Source organism: Thermobia domestica, chromosome 16 (assembly GCF_964235325.1).
Source record: "Thermobia domestica chromosome 16, izTheDome1.hap1.1, whole genome shotgun sequence".
Lineage (NCBI taxonomy): Eukaryota > Metazoa > Arthropoda > Insecta > Zygentoma > Lepismatidae > Thermobia > Thermobia domestica.
In genome coordinates, this window is record NC_137469.1 from 183,838,300 (window position 1) to 183,856,629 (window position 18,330).

Below are 18,330 nucleotides of genomic sequence, written 5' to 3' on the forward strand. Positions count from 1 at the left end.
TGACAAATATTTGAAGTAGAGAAGTGTTTCCTTGGTGCTAGTAAAGTAACATCTCAGTAAGTGTGTAATAAATTTTGATTTATTTTAAAATCAAATGCAAGAAAAGTTAGTACCGATTTAATTACGTGTCTCAATAAAGTGATTTTTTTTGTCGGATGAGTCACAGAACATATATTTTGAAACGTTTATTCGCATGATATTTTGACAATATTTTTATACGTTTAGCTCGCTCGGGGAAGTGCTGTAAAACATTTCTTTCATGCAACAATATGGCCTAACTTTCTGAGTTCAATGTGAGAAATTCTTGTCTTCCGTATCTGGGACATTATCAAGATTAGAACACGAAACTTACCGAAAGCATTTCTTTTGAATTCCTTAATTGCATGTCAGTAATTAAAGCTAGTTAAACATTTCGGTAAGGGTATAAATGGTTTCCTTGTTTTTGAATGCCCCGACCTTCGACCAAGTTGTCTTCAGACACGGTATCGTTCATATAGTGTAATTTTGGTACTTGTAAAGCACACGGATACTAACCACGCAAATGTACACTCAGCACAAATTCGTTTATGTTTTGCAGTGTACTTATTATTATTAGTAGTAGTATTGGATGGGATTTCAAATCTTCGCCAACACGTTCCATTACTTCAGAACTGCGTACATTCTTTGGTATTAATTATGATAAAGGTTCAAAAGAACGAGCCCTGCGGAGCTTCTAACCGCTTTCGGTCGCTCAGCTATATTTTGTGAAGTAAGGAACACTAGGTATCTTTTAAGTGCAAGATTGTGAGGGGGAACGAAAGCTACCTTTATTATTACTATTGTGTTCTCTCGGGCAGACGGTTCTACGGAAAACAAAATTTATAGGTAAAATACGAAGTGAATCACTTTTTGTAAAAGAAGGAGAGTTTGAATATAAGAAATTTCTGTCCTTGGTTATCATATTAGAAAGGCGGAAATTTTGGAACCAGTAGTTTTGACACGGAATTTTGGCACCATGTAAATTTTGGCACCATTTATAATAATAATACAGAAAATGTGAGAAAATACTCTGAATGTAATAAATATTTAAATTTACATGTTATTAACTAGAACTGCTCCAGCGCGACGAATCAAACCAGTGACGAATCTACAGTCAGCGACAAAATTTCTTTCTCTTCTGTAAAATTTATTTTGCTTATAACTTTGGAATTGATGGACTGATTTGAGTAGTTTTCTGAAATTTACCGAAAACTGTATCTGTTTTAAGTTGCTGAATATTGCACTCAAATCTGTCCGTCCATTCGAGAGATAGTCGCGGAAGAAATTATAACATAGGAAAAAATTTTTGTAACTGACAGTACAGACACCGGTAAAGATACTATTGGCAGTTTCATTATATATTCAAAGCAAGTTAAAATTCCCCTCTAATGGGTTTGTATTTTATTTTCAAGTGCAAACAGTAAAAGCTAATTGGAACCATGGGAATTGAAGTACAGAGAAAGAAAATTAGAAAATACACTGGATATAATAGATGTAAATGTACCAATTTATTTTGCAGAGGAGATTACACCGAGATTCTTTCCATCGAAACTTCCGGCTCCCCTCTCACGCATATCTCAAAGCCTCATTAAAAGTTTAAGATTGAAATTGAAACAAATCCCTGAACGTGATTGGCTTGTCACACGACGGTGCTGAAATCCAGTTGGCCGGTCAACGGATGTTGTCGAAAAGTGAAAGTATAAATTCAGTATATGACTTTTACTTCATTATTTTCAGTAGTGTCATTAACTTAAAGCATGGAGGTGATAAATTCAACGCGAGGATGCGAGAAATTGTGTTTACGGGGTTATATGTATACAAAACATAAGATTTCGAAAGAAAGTATTCGGTGGAGATGTAAAAGAGTTAGTCTTCAGTGCCCAGGAATTTTGAACAGTGATTTAAATAAGTGCAATACAGTTTTGATTCACGAACATAACCATATCGGTGACGAAGATGCAGTAAAGTTGCTGTTAGCCGAGAAAAAATGAGGAAGAGGTACCTTCTGAATGATGGAAATCCATCACAGGTTTTCACTGCGGTTGTGACACAGTTATCTGAAAATGCCCGTGCAATCTTGCCAAGGGATGCAACTGCTTAGAGAAGAGGCTGCAGAAGAAGCAATAGGGCTTGTGGATTACTTCGACCAGACCTACATTTAGGGTACATAACGGCGTGTTCGGGCCTTTGGAAGAAACGACGATAACATCCGTCTAAGAAATGTGCGCCCTATTTTTCCTCCAGAAGTATGGAATGTTCACGACGTCACACTAAATAACGAACTGAGAACAAACAACATGTGCGAGTCCTGGAATAACAAGTTCAAACATCTGGTTGGAGTCTCTAATCCGTCAACGTGGAAATTAATCCAATGCATCCAGCAGGATGAAGCCGTGGTCTCGACACTGCTTCTGCAGGTTGCTGTAGGAGAGCGTCCAGCCAAGAAGACGAAGCGGATGTATGAGCATTTGCAGAAAAGACTTCAAAATTTGTGCTTGGCCTACAATGCTGGAACAAAGAGCATGCAAGAATTTTGGGTATTATTGTGAACCATATATTATTGCAAATCATGTGTTATTGAAACTCACTTATTGATTTGTTAATTTTTTTGCGTAAGTGTGTATTTAAGTTTTCTTCGTTAAGAGATCAATAATTTCCATTTTGATTTGCTTTGAATACCTAATGAAGCTACCAATATTACCTTTTACTGGTGTTTGTACATTCATCGCTGGTTTCATTATTCGTGCTGATACAGTTCTAGTCATTAACATGTGAACGTAAATATCTATTATATCCAGAGTATTTTCTATTTTTTTTTTCTGTACTTCAATTTCCATGGTTCGAATCAGCTGTTACTGTTTGCACTTCAAAGTAAAATACAAACCCAATAAGGGATAATTTTGACTTGCTTTGAATATCTAATGAAGCTGCCAATATTATCTTTTACTGGTGTTTGTACATTCGTCCCTGGGAGCAGTGAACATAGTGCAGTCTTCAGCAACTCAAAGAAGGTACAGTTTACCATAAATTACAGAAAACTTCTCAAATCAGTCCATCAATTCCAAAGTTATAAGCAAAATAAATTTTACAGAGGAGAAAGAAATTTTGTCGCTGACTGTACATTCGTCACTGGTTTGATTCGTCGTGCTGGAACAGTCCTAGTTAATAACATGTGAATTTAAATATCTATTACATTCAGAGTATTTTCTCACAGTATCTGTGCTTTAATTACAAATGGTGCCAAAATTTTCGTTTCTTCGTGCCAAACTACTGGTGCCAAAATTACCGCGCTCCATCATATTGAAGTACATTTTAAATAGTAGTGAACGTATTCTAAGTGTAACTATTTACTGAAGCGGAAAAATACAAGAATGCGAAGAAGGTGGAAATGAACGACGGGAATCTACTGTTAGTGTTAGCAATGGATGCAATGCAAACACACAGTTTCATTACCAAGATTTGTGTGATAAAGAGCGTGATATTACAAAGTTTGCACAGTGCCATGTCATGTTGAAACAAAATCAATCGTGCGAAGTGTTGAAAAGAAGTAAAAGTTCAGAACAGACGAATTTTTCCTAGCAGCGGGCCATTAATACACAGAAAACCAGTGAATCCATTTTATAGGTAAAAATTATTAGGTTTGTTTTTGAATGTACAAAAATTACGCATACTTTATGTATTTTTCCGCTATCCTGGATAATGTACCTCGTCGCTGATGCGCCTGCAACCAACGCACGCACCCCCTAGTTTCGCTCGATCTCTTGTTCTCACTCGGTAAGATAATATTCGTGCTTTTTAGTGGCCATCTAGCACAAGTTGCTTCACGGTTTGTGCACTAGCTTAGTGATGGGCAGTGGGAATATTCCCGGTGGGAAGGAATTTAAAAATGGGAATATTCCCGGGTTTCTTCCCTGGCCTATAAATTCCCGGGAAGGAATTTATTTTCATTTCTCTACTTTATCTTCCAAATTATAAGAACCATATGACTAATTACTTTATTTTAATATATTATGATTTATTTCTAGGTTTTAAAGAATTTGGAGGTTAAAAAATTTAAAATTATTTGACGGTACTTTATATAACTAATAATATGAGTTTTTAAGTTCCATTTCCATTAGCACTAAAAATTAAGGTTAATGTTTAGTATTGGGAGGCTAAAACTAGCAAAAAGTAGGATGATTTACGGAAGAAATGAGTTGATAGTGATGTTCAAGTCGTCAAGAAAGTATCGAACAAAATTTTGTTTAGGGCAGTAGGGGATTTATACAAAACGGAAAGGTAAGTAGAAGTGATTTATGTGAGAAAAGAAAGTGAATAGATGGTAACGAAGATAGAAAACAATGTGCCATGCGGGGCTCTAACCCGCCTTCATTCGCTAACGCTCGCTCTGCAATGCTGTCTGAATTTAATGTTGGTAACGTAATTTAACGTGTGAAACCATAAAACAACCGCATCGGAATAGAAAATCGCAAAAAAGTAGGTGCAAAAGCTGGCCCCCAATGCTCAAGAACAGCCAAAATTGGCAAAGTACTTATTTACAAATAATGAAAAGGAACAATTTTGTTAAGTAATTTAGAATTATGTAGAAATAGAGATGAAGTACTATTAATAAACCCTGAACCACCATTAGTAATAGAGTCGGTCTGTCTCCTCTCTCTGACTCGAATTTCTGAAGAGGTACTCGGACTTCTTTTACTTGTGAATTAACGAATGGAATTTCGAGAAATAGGTAGAATGAAAGGTCGTGTATGGCAACGTTACGTGCTAAAATATAAAGATAAGTAAGTATCTTGAAAATTTTGTGAACATAAATCTGTATGCGCAAATGTTGATAAATTGATGAGACACGTATCTTCTAGCATTTACCCAATCTAATTGGTTTATAACATTTATAAATTTCATGTGTGTATAATATCAGTAATAAAGTCAAGTTGAGCAAATCCACTTACATATAAATTTACACTGTTTAGTGGTTTAAAAGTATTAATTTTTCACTCATAATTAATTGATAGAACATATTGTAAATAAATATACATTTATGCGTACTCTCTAAATATAATAAAGTGTTAATAAAGTAACATAGTACCGTTCAGAATATACATTTTAAAGAATCGTCTGTGGACTACAATAATAATATGCTGTGATATAAAAATTAATTCACCTTTGAAATCATAATATAGTAATAGAAAGCAATTTTCTTTCTGATTGAACATAAATTCCCGGATAAATTCCCATTTTGCGAATCTTCCCGAGAATATTCCCGAAAAATATATTCCCGGGAATTTACCCATCACTACACTAGCTACTCATTTAATGCATGTTCTGCAAAAGGAAACCAGGAAATGCAATAAATGTTTGAAAATTTGGTAGAACCGTCTGTTCGAGTAATGCATTACTCTTGTTGTTGAATGCAGTATTATCACGCAAATAGTAAAGGAAATTATTATTTAACCATTACTTCAGATGGATTTCGTGAATTTTTCTTTCATGCTAAGTAGGATATTACCATGTGGCCCAGCGAAAAAATTGTAAAAAACAATGAAAATCACCGATAAGAGTAAGAAATATTTTAGTGAATGACTAACTTGATTTATCAATATATTTAAGTTCACGTCAGCATACTGTCTTTTTTTCTTCTCCAGAAACACTAGTAGTTAACGAAAAAACCTCGGACATACATCCTATAAGCAACAAAGGTATAATTGTTTTATGTGTATCTGACATGGAGTATTTTTGAAATTAAAAATAAATTAACCATGTCATAATGCATCCTTTAACTGTGTGCCATTGCCTAACACTCAATACTTCATCTTCGCCATATTTCTTTTCTATTACAGTGAAGCCAACCGTAGGAAAAATCTCATAACTGTGAGTTTTTGATCTTATTTCCATGAAAGAGATAATGAGCAGCATATATGGGATTTTTCAAGATCGAAATTTATAGCTTATTCATTTAGATATTGTAAAAAGTGACTAACACAGAGAAATTTAATTTATAATATTACAGCATAGTTTTAATTACTATAACGTGGGAAATTCACATGTAAAATGGGATTTTTTACATCTCGACATGGGATTTCATTTTGTATCAGGTTGTCATCACTGATGGACAATGTTCCTACTAAGTGTTTCAGAAAGAAAGTACAATAATTTAAATTGAACAACACAAAAGTTCAAGGCCGCCTTACCCGAGAAAGTTATTCCGTACCACTCATTCGCAAAATCTGCGGAGTGTTAAGCAAAGCTAAACATGCACATATTGGAATTATTTTGGAATTGGGAGGCAAAAATCAGGTAAAAATTACCATGTTTACGGGAGAAACGAGTTGGTGTAACTTACGTGTAATTACTAAGTACTAACATAACCTACGTGAAACTAACCTGATTTAACCTAACCTAGCGTAAACCAACAAAAACAGAAAATATGGGAAGTACGAATTTTAAGCACAGCATTCTGTTCCCACAAATCTAAATACCATAACCTAACCAAACCTAAGCCAAACTAAGCTAACATACCTAAAGCATCAAAAGTACAGAAAATACAGCAACAAAGCACGAAATTTAAGCAAAATATTCTGGTCCAACAGTCCAAACATATGCACCAATATTTATAACAGTTAATCGGATTATAATAAACTAAAGCGTAAATTTTGCATTGCATTCACGCTCATCGTTATTGAAAATAGCCCTACGATTCTTAAAGGCCGCGCCTTCATTGCTTCCGAATGCGATTGCGAATTTCCCAGTACGTGTAAGTAAATTGGAGTGCCTCGACTAGTTCCGACCTGCGAATTGCGAAATCCAACGAAAAGATGCGAATGCGAACGATCCCAACATGCTGGGATTGTTCGTCCGAATTCGTGCGAATTGAGAGTCGTCTGCAGAGAAATTGAGCACTACGTGAGAGAAAAAAGTTTGTTTTGCGTGAAACAGACGACGTTGCGAGGTGCGGAAATAAAAATAAAAATAAAAATAAAATTGGAAATAGATGTTGATGCTTTAATAAATTGTGTTTTTGATAAAGTTCCATTGTTGGTCCAAGCTCATCCAGATTACCACATAAGTCGTGAACAAACTATGGGCAGTTGTAATTAAAGAACTTGGAGTGGAAGGTATGTATAATTTTCTTTGTTTTCTCTTTAAAATATGAAAATTTAATTAATACACGAACCGCAACTTTTTATTCAATTTATATTTCCCCTTCGTTCCTCAAATAGTGATTTTACAAATACATGTAATTATTGACTAATATGTTTGAAATAGCAAAAATCGTTTTTTTTTTTTTTTTTTTTTTACTCATGGAGAAAATTTTCTTAGAAATTGGTTGATTTTGCAATATTTAATATTTAATTATATTTAGTTAATTTATTTTAAAGTGAAAATAATGGTTACCACAGAAGTATAATAATAACAGGAGCGACATTCACTCTATTTTGCACACAAAGAAAATTAATAGATATTATTATTATTATTATTATTATTATTATTATTATTATTATTATTATTATTATTATTATTATTACTGCTCTGAAAACTTTAAGACATGAATTTTCAAGCAAATATATTTGACATTGAAGATTTGAAAGAGACATTGCAACTTGATTCGCATTCACATAATTTCGGATGTAGTAGAGGCACATGAATTCGCAGTTCGCAGTCGCATTCGGATGCAATGGAGGTGCGGCCTCAGTTGCAATATAATTTCTTTGATTTTGTTCTAACCACAAGTAACATTCATAAATGCTCAATAGGTTTGATGAGAATCCATTATTATCTGCTCAAAATAAGAAACAAATTGATTTAGAAGATTGTCCAGGTTGTAATTTTTGCTGGAAGAAGTAGAAATTTCTTGCTGGAACTTTTTGGTTTTTAGGAGATGCTGGTTTTCAGGCTGAAAAAGTTTTGACCAGCGACAGCTGCTGATTTTAGATGGAAGAAACTCCAACGTTTCTTGCTACTTTCCAAATATGTTGCTGGTATGCTGGAAAAACATTTCTATCAAAATACGCTGGCATCTTGTAACCTCTGCTGGGTACTTCAAACTTTACGTTCAAAATCAATATTTGCTATCATATTAATTGGCTTTAGCAGAAATTCGTTCTATACGTATCCTGGTAGAATAGATATCGGTTGTATATAATTAAGCAAGAGGAAATGAAAAAACAATGTTACAATCATTTGAAAATATGGGGAAGCTGCTGTACTTGGGGACATTTTTTATTTTGTATTTTTTGACGTATCAAACACATTTTTTTTACAACATGTAATATATTCCCTTAATAGGTACATGTTTTGCAAAGTATGTAAAACAACGAACGGAAATCTTTCTTGAAAAGCAGAGACAGAATTTCAATTTAAGTATAAGCATGTCAGTTGTCCCTAGGTACATATAGCCGAGGCACCTGTGGATAGGTAGTGATGTACCAGGGGACAGTAATGACTTTTTAAAACATATAAAGTAAATCTATATTTGTAAAAGAAAAATAACAAATTTAATGGGTAATTTTTATATGTTTTACACAAAGTACACTTTAATAAACAATATAAAGGCCATATATAGCAGTTTTAGTGTAAACATATATGCAAGATAAACCAATCATATCAGAACACTGAAATAAACTAGTCTTTAATTAAAGTATTTCGTTCTTGAAACCATAAAAATATCTGTTTCGGCAGTAATCGACACAGCTAACTTTACAATAACTATCCTAAGTTATAATCAACAAGAAACACTGGAAACTCAAATTTTATCAAACTTCTTGAAGTTGAAGCACCAAGAATGTTTGGATTGGATAATTTTACCACAATATCTTCAAGAGGAAAATGGTAGATCTAAGAGCTTTCTTGAAGAGTAAAATAATAACTATCACGAGATTTTCCATTACAGAGATACTGCACGCTGAATTCATCGTACCCAACTTTATCACAGACTTTACAAACAAAACATTTGCTTTTTTTTTTTTTTTTTTTTTTAGTTCTTAAATTCAGTAGAACGAAGTCTTCGCGTCAATATCTTGGCTTTCCAAAAGTTAATCAGGTTCTTTTTCCTTTTATCTGTTGTTTTGGATTGAATGTTTTTGTTTAGGCCATTTCTTACTATTTTCTATATCTAATTTCTCTGGAGTATCGGTCAGACCACGAGCTCTTCCTTTGTGTCTTCTTCCTACATTCACTCAAGGGGGAGAAATTTCCTTTGGAACCTGGCGAATTCCAGCAGGTGATGTTTTCCTAGATAAAATACTGCCACCGGTGGACGTAGAGGGAGATTGATATGGATTTGAAGAAGTTGATGCTGATTATGTTGGAATATCTATCATTGTGGTCGGCACGATTGTTCGATTTTCAGACGAAGATTCATGAAAGCCACACGCACCGTCCATTACAAATTCATTATCTTGGAACACGTCTGTGTTTAAGAGACTTAACCCACACACTGCAAATCCTTTAATAATGTTGGCAGCTGTGAATGCCTGAGTACACGCTTTTCCAGCAAGGTCTGCTACATCATAAATCTTGATCGGTTTTCCAGAAGTTCCAGGAGATATCATTCGTTCTGACGCAACTTTGTTGAAATATGTTTTGAACGGACCGAAAACAGTTCGATCAAGCGATTGCATCTTGTGTCGTGTGGGGATGAAATGTTACTACAATCACACCAGTCTCTTTTGATCGAGATATGACTGGAATGGATAGGTGGCATTCATGGTTATCCAGAAGAAGAACCATAGGATTATCAGTCAAAGGTTTAATATGATCGATAAAGTGATTAAAATATTTCAAGAATATCTCTTCGTTAGAGCAACCTGAGGGATGTTCTGCTCCTATATAACCTGGTGGTGCTCCTCGCAGCATCGTCAACTCAATGAAATTGATCCGAGGAAATACAAAGAAAGGTGGAACTGTTTCCCATTGCATTGACACACGCAATCATCGTAACAGTTCGTCCTTTTTCACCAGATGTTATTCCTCTTGCTTCTCTCCCTTTGGAGCAAGTATCTTTGGGGGTGTATGAATGGTTGAAATCCCGATCTTGTCAACATTAAATATTTTAGAGGGCGGGAAGTTTCCTCTACTCAAGACTTCCTTGCAAACGGTGAAAAACTTGCTTACATTTTCCTTTGTAAAAGATGAACATCTTGCTATACTAGTTGGTTCGGGCTAACGAAGTGAAATTTCACTTTTGTATCTCTCTCTGAAACAACGCAACCACCCTTCACCAGCTTTCCCATTACGATCCCATTCAGATGGATATTTCATTTTATTGAGTTCTGCGTACTTATAAACTAGCTGCCTCATACACTGTGCTGTAAGACCATAGTGTAGACTTGCACTTTGCTTCACGTTATCTACTAGTTCACATTCCTCTTCGTCAGTAAATATTTTCTTATTATCATATTTCGGATTATAAGTAAATTCCTTCAGTCTAGAGTCATAGCATTATTTAACGTAACGAGCCAAAGCTGATTTGCTAACATGGTATTTTTTCCTGCAGTACGAATTGTTTTTTTTTAATAACTTCTTTCACAGCCCTCTCCACGTCTTCTTTGTTAGGACCTGGTCGTTTTATCCCTGATTTGATACGAGGCATTCCTCAATATCCTGAAAAGAAATGACAGTTTTACAACAATGTACCTAGGGCCATGTCCCTAGGTTCATTGTCCACAGGTACATCAACCTCACTTGAATCACATCGGGAGTTAAAACTATTCACTACTTACTACTACTATTCACTAGCCTTGCGTTTATTCTATGATATATACTTGAGTACGTATTCTTTCGAAAACACACCAAATATACTTCAACAGAATCAAATTAGTAATGCTATACCTGAAAAACTTACCTCAAAATCTCCAATTTCAATTTACAAATATTAAACTTCGTATTCTCATAGGAAAACGCATGAACATCAACAAGCTCTAGGACTTTAGACAGTCAGGTGTTAGCTTAAGCAATGTGGCCAGAAAAGAGCCAGTCATATTATCCCTTTATTTCTACAATAAATAAACGATGTCTCATGGTACGATGTCCCTAGGTACAGCAGTTTCCCCTAGCCTACATAATTTACTAGGTTCGTAAAAAAGATTCAAAACAAAAAAATCTTCAGATGACAAAAGTAAATAAATGTTTTCTCAACTCAAAAAACGTATTCATACAGCAACACGAACTACAAATCACGACATGTTCTAACAATCTGTATGCGAAAATCAAGATTTTAATATTTTGTGTGCATACCTTTAACATTAATTATTGCCTCGAGGCGCCTTGGCATCGACCGAACGAGCGTTTTGGTAATTTCTGGGGAAATCTTAGAACACTCATACAAAAGTATCTTTTGTAGTGCTTTCTTGCTCAAAGGACGGCGTTTCTGTACTGTATAGCCCAGATAATCTCACAAGTGTTCGATAGCATTGACATCTGGGCTTTGTGGCGGAACAGGAACCATTCCCTAGTTTTTAAGCGATTTGCGTAGGGTCATTGTCCAGTTGGAAAACAAAGACTGTCAAGACCCAACCTCTGTACACTGTTTCATACGTTATGGCGCAACACACTAATATACTTATTAGCATCTATGCCCCTTCAATAAAAACTAAGTTTCCCACTCCAGAAGATTCCATGCATCCCCAAACCACCACACTTCCTCCTCCGTGTTTTACTGTACAGATAATGTGTTGCGATTGCAATTCAGTCTTTGGCTTTCGCCACATCCATCTTTTGTCATCTGATCCGAATATATTAAACTTCGATTCATCGTAAAATACAACAGTGTCCCAAAATTCGTTAGGCTTAGTATGGTATTCGTTGCCAAATTTTAGGCGCTTTTGTCGGTTTACTTCTGAGATGTATGTTTTTTTTCTGGCTGTACTAGCATTAAAATTGACAGTATATAGCACATTTCGTATAGTTTGAGGATTCACAATGCAAGTAGATGTTGACGCGATTTCTTCAGCCAAAGACACAGCACTTCTGAAGGGTGCTTTACGTGCTAAATTGACTAATTTCCGTTGGTCGCGGCATGTAAGCACTTTTGGGCTTCCCAATCTTCGTCTATTTTCTGTCGTTCCAGTCTCTTTATACTTCTTTCTGATGGAACTAACAGAACCAAAACTAATTGAGAGAGTCTTTGCAATTTCACGATAACTACTACCTTCTTTATAAAGAGAAACAATCCCATCACGTTGCGTTAAGGAAAGCTCACTTTTCTTGCGCCCCATTTTGACCATTAGCACTCACAACGAGAGCAGACTAACAGGCATACAATAAACTCTTGCTGCAGATACAGTACGATTGCTCGAGTTGGACAGTACAAGTGCTCCAGGTACAGAACAGGATAACTGTCCCGCTGTATGAATTCTTTTTTGAGTATCATAATTACGTGATTCACATTTTGATCCTCTTCTTATAGTATTGGCGGATTTTCAACTCATGCAACTGTTAGTGCTGTTCCGTCTCTTTGTTTCAATATAACTTTCAATTTCCTGCTCACACATATAACTCCCCTACGACTAATTTTTGGGTGTATGAATACTTTTGTGAGTCACTGTATTTGAGAAATAATTATCGAAGTTATATAGTTTATATATGTCTTTTTTCTGTTTTGAAAAGATGTTTCTGCTGATTTTCCATTTTCCGATAAATTTTCTGGTTATCGACGACTTTTGTGTTAACCGTTTCTGCAGAAAATTTTCTGTTTATCAAAATTTCGGAAATTTTTCTTATTCAGATAATCCGAAGTATTCTGTTCCGTTTTTCCATTTTTCCGATTTTTCGAAAAAATCCGAAGTTTATTTTCCTTATTTAGAAAAAATCCAATTTCGAGAAAAAATTCGATTTCGGAAAAATCCAATTTTTGAAAACTTCCGGAATTTTATAAATTCCTGATTTTTCGAATTCCGGATTTTTTTCTGGCATTTATTCCGAAGTTGGACGTCCGATATTTTTTTTACCAAGATCTTAATAGAAGCTATTAAAATTCATAATATTTCAATATGTACGTCATAGCAATATATATATTACTTTTAGTTATAGCAACAGCCTTCGTATGATATGTCTTACCTTGAGGTCAAATGTTCTTCTGTAAGGCAACAGTCATTACAAATTTACTATCAGCTATTCCCTATTTAGGAACAATAGTTGTACAATGAATTTGAGGAGGATTCGCCGTAGATAATGCTACTTTAAATCGATTCTTTGTCTTTCATTTCCTTTTACCTTTCATTTTAGCTGCCATATCAATAGTACACTTTCTATTTCTCAATCAAACCGGTTCTAACATCTCCTTAGGGAATAATAAAAATCAAGACAAAATTCCTTTCTACCCCTACTTTTCAACAAAGGATACTATTGGATTCCTAATAATAATAACGGCCTTAATATTACTTACTCTTTGAAATTCTTATATATTAGGAGCAGGGGCGTCATTTCAGACTTCGCTTGGGGGGGGCAAGAGCACTTCCGACATAAGATTTTCACGTTTTGTAGTAGTATATTAGTACACAATCGATTAAAGTATATGTATTCTTCAAACTCTTGGGGGGGTCAATTGCCCCCTCCTGCCCCCCCTAAATGACGCCCCTGATTAGGAGATCCAGAAATTTTCACCCCTGCTAATCCTCTAGTGACACCCGTGCACATTCAACCAGAATGGTACTTCTTGTATGCTTACGCTATTCTTCGCTCCATTCCCAATAAACTAGCAGGTATTATTCCATTAGTAATATCAATCCTCATATTAATAATCATACCATTCTTCCACACCAGAAAAATACGAGGATTACAATTTTACCCTATTAATAAAATTATGTTTTGAATTATAGTCGGCACAGAAATCCTTTTAACTTGAATTGGTGCTCGACCAGTCGAAGATCCTTATATTTTAACAAGACGAATCCTCACACTTGTCTACTTCCTATTTGTGCCTTACAGTAGTAGGCCCCCCCGTATATCGAGCCGAGTCAGCAAAAATTTTTGTGACGTCATAGGTCAAAGGTCAATGACCTTGGCCCGGGGTCAATGACCTAGGGGTACCTAGGACCACCCCCTCTAAATTTTGGCAGGGGTACCTTGGCCCACCCCCTAAATTTTGGCAGGGGTACATAGGACCACCCCCCTTAAATTTTGGAAATTGCCAAATTTAAAAATTTGGTATGGTAGCCTAGGACCATAGTATGTACCTCTATCAGTATTGGGTGTCTATGTCGTTCCCTTTCATGGGTAAAAAATTGCCAAAAATTCAAATTTCGGGGTTTTTTGACCTAATTTATCCCCTTTGATGAGGTGTTATTACCCTATATAGTTATATGGGCGTATACAGGGGTCCATTACCTTTCATAACATATGGGTATATTAATGCACCCCTTGAAAAATTTGGGAGGGGTACCTTGGCCCACCCCTTCAATTTTGGAAATTGCCCAATTTAAACATTGGGTATTATAGTATAGGACCCTAATATGTATCGTGATAAATTTGGGCGGTCCACCTTGTTTCCTTCTAGGGGTACAAAATTGCCAAAATATAAACGTAAGCAATACGTTATACCACGTGTTTGGTTTTCGACCTAATTTATCTCCTTGGATGAGGTCCTATTACCTTATATAGTTATATGGTCATGTATAGGGGTCCATTATCTATCATAAGACATGGGTACATTGGTGCACCCCTTGAAAAATTTGGGAAGAGTACCTTGGCCCACCCCTTAAATTTTGGAAATTGCCAAATCTAAAAATTTGGTGTGGTAGCCTAGGACCATAGTATGTACCTCTATCAGTATTGGGTGTCTATGTCGTTCCCTTTCATGGGTAAAAAATTGCCAAAAATTCAAATTTCGGGGATTTTTGACGTAATTTATCACCTTTGATGAGGTGTTATTACCCTATATAGTTATATGAGCGTATACAGGAGTCTATTATCTTTCATAAGATATGGGTACATTGGTGCACCCCTTTAAAAATTTGGGAGGGGTACCTTGGCCCACCCCTTAAATTTTAGAAATTGCCCAATTTAAACATTTGGTATTATAGTACAGGACCCTAATATGTATTATGATACATTTGGATGGTCCACCTCGTTCCCTTTTAGGGGTACAAAATTGCCAAAATATAAACGTAAGCAATACGTAGTACCACGTGTTTGGTTTTTGGTCGATTTTATCCCCGTTGATGAGGTCCTATTACCTTATATGGTTATATGGGCGTATACAGGTGTCCATTACCTTTCATAAGACATGGGTACATTAATGCACCCCTTGAAAAATTTGGGAGGGGTACCTTGGCCCACCCCTTAAATTTTGGAAATTGACCAATTTAAACATTGTGTATTATAGTATAGGACCCTAATATGTATTATGATAAATTTGGATGGTCCACCTCGTTCCCTTTTAGGGGTATAAAATTGTCAAAAATATAAACGTAAGCAATACGTTGTACCACGTGTTTGTTCTTTTGGCCCATTTATCCCCTTGGATGAGGTCCTACTACATTATATAGTTATATGGTTATGTATAGGGGTCTATTTCCTATCATAAGACATGGGTATATTGGTGCACCCCTTGAAAAATTTGGGAGGGGTACCTTGGCCCACCCCTTCAATTTTAGAAATTGCCCATTTTACACATTTGGTATAATAGTATAGGACCCTAATATATATTACTATAAATTTGGGTGGTCCACCTCGTTCCCTTTTAGGGGTACCAAATTGCCAAAATTTTAGTACAACCACGTGTTTGGACTTTTGACCTAATTTATCGCCTTTGATGAGGTGTTATTATCCTATATGGTTATATGGGCGTATACAGGGTTCATTACCTTTCATAAAACATGGGTATATTAATGCACCCCGGTAGAGGTACCTTGGCCCACCCCTTAAATTTTGGAAATTTGCCCAATTTAAACATTTGGTATAATAGTATAGGACCCTAATATATATTACTATAAACTCGTTCCCGTTTAGGGGTACAAAATTGCCAAAATATAAACGTAAGCAATATTAAAAAAAAATTTTAAAACAAAATTTTGGAACAAAAAAAATTTCAAACAAAAAAATTTTCAAACAAAAAATTTTGAAACAAATTTCAAACAAAATTCTGAAACAAGAGTTTTCAAACAAAAACTTTCAAACAAAAAATTTTCAAACTAAAAAAAATTTACGTTTCACGGTTAACCGTCAAACTTTATCCGGTTTTTAACTATTCGATTAACAAATAAAACGGTTTTGATCATATTTATCAGTGAGTGCAAAATGTTGAACGAAACCAAGATTTTTAAATGTTAAACAAAACTTAAAACTGAATGCAGCAAAGATTTGAAAATCAGCAACCAATCAGATTGCACGAAAGATAGTGATCAGCCAATCAGATTGCACGAAAGATAGTGATCAACCAATCAAATTACATCAACAATAACTTTGCCAGTGTTGTAGCATGTATTCCTTTAAGACTATGAGTCATAAGATTCAATAAGGTTAGCTATGTATCCCTGTACACTACCTCATCAAGGTCAATCACGTGGTACATCGTATTGCTTACGTTTATATTTGGCTGTAATAATCAATACCAATGACGCATTCTCAAATTATCCTACAAAGTTTAAATGTACCAATGTCCTGGACTCCTAATCCCATCATAGGTCAATAACTGATCACGTGATCATAATGATTTACCCAAAGAACAATTACCAATTATTGATATGACAATAAGAAATGTACCCCTCCCAAAATTTAAGATTGGTACACAAATACACCTGTGTCTTATGAAAAAGTAATAAATCCTGTAGTTATTCAATAATAAAGCCGGTCAATAACCTTTAAATTTTGAATATTTGGCCATAAGAGGAACACCAACATCTACAATGGGTCCTAGAAAACGTTTACCAAAATTCCCAAATTTAAAAGAGAACATAAACATATAAAGGTAATAAACCATATAACGTGCTAAATAGGAGTCAATAACCTCCAAAATTTGATTTTTGGTAGTTCTTTACCCATGAAAGGGAACGATGTGGACCATCCAAATTTATAGTGGTACATATTGAAGACCTGTACGAAGATACCAAATGCTTATATTAAACAATTTCTAAAACTGAGTGGATGAGTCAAGATACCCCTCCCAAATTTTTTAAAGGGTGCATCAATGTACTCATGTCTTATGATAGGAAATGAACCTATATACATGACCATATGACCATATACGGTATAAAACCGCTTCAAACGGGATAAATTGGGCCAAAAACCAAACACGTGATACAACATATTGCTTATGTTTATATTTTGGCATTTTTTTTTACTCATGAAAGGGAACAAGGTGGACCACCCAAATTTATCATGATACATATTGAGGTCATGTACTATGATAGCGAATGCTTAAATTGAAAAATTTCCAAAATTTAAGGGATTGGCTATGGTACCCATCCCGGGGTGCATCAATGTACCTATGTCTTATGATAGAAAATGGACCCCTATACATGACCATATAATCATATTAGGTAATAAGACCTCATCCAAGTGAATAAATTAGGTCAAAAACGAAACACGTGGTTGTACTAAAATTTGGCAATTTCGTACCTATGAAAGGGAACGAGATGGACCACCCAAATTTATAGTAATATATATATATATTAGGGTCTTATACTATTATACCAAATGTTTAAATTGAGCAATTTCCAAAATAAAGAGGTGGGCCAAGGTACCTCTCCCGGTCAAACAAAATTTTGAAACAAAGTTTTCAAACAAAAATTTCGAAACAAAAATTTTTAAACTAAAAATATCAAACGAAAAAATGTCAAACCAAAGTTGCAAACTTTTTAAATGTTAAAACAAAACTGAATGCAGCAAAGATTTGAAACTCATCAACCAATCAGATTGCACGAAAGATAGTGATCAGCCAATCAGATTGCACGAAAGATAGTGATCAACCAATCAAATTACATCAACAATAACTTTGCCAGTGTTGTAGCATGTATTCCCTTAAGACTATGAGTCATAAGATTCAATAAGGTTAGCTATCAGATTTCTAAAACTCAAGGTCAATCACGTGGTACATCGTATTGCTTACGTTTATATTTGGCTGTAATAATCAATTCCAATGACGCATTCTCAAATTATCCTACAAAGTTTAAATGTACCAATGTCCTGGACTCCTAATCCCATCATAGGTCAATAACTGATCACGTGATCATACTAATATTTCACAATGATTTACCCAAAGAACATTTACCAATTATTGATATGACAATAAGAAATGTACCCCTCCCAAAATTTAAGATTGATACACAAATACACCTGTGTCTTATGGAAAAGTAATAAATCCTGTACTCATTTAAT

At 35.0% G+C, this 18,330-nt stretch overlaps 1 protein-coding gene across 5 annotated transcripts in view; it reads right to left on the reverse strand.

Annotated features, from left to right (window-relative positions):
- Positions 1-10,926, reverse strand: part of LOC145673545 (uncharacterized) — a 30,010-nt gene extending 19,084 nt beyond the window's left edge. For 3 of the 5 annotated variants that reach the window (XM_081743349.1, XM_081743351.1, XM_081743350.1), the window contains exon 1: positions 5,604-5,845. The gene's annotated coding sequence lies outside the window, so the exon portion shown is untranslated. Of the gene's footprint in view, positions 1-5,603; positions 5,846-6,534; positions 6,785-10,858 lie in introns of those variants that run through there. The other 2 variants (XM_081743353.1, XM_081743352.1) reach the window with 2 other exon arrangements.
- Between the last annotated feature and the right edge of the window lie 7,404 nt (positions 10,927-18,330).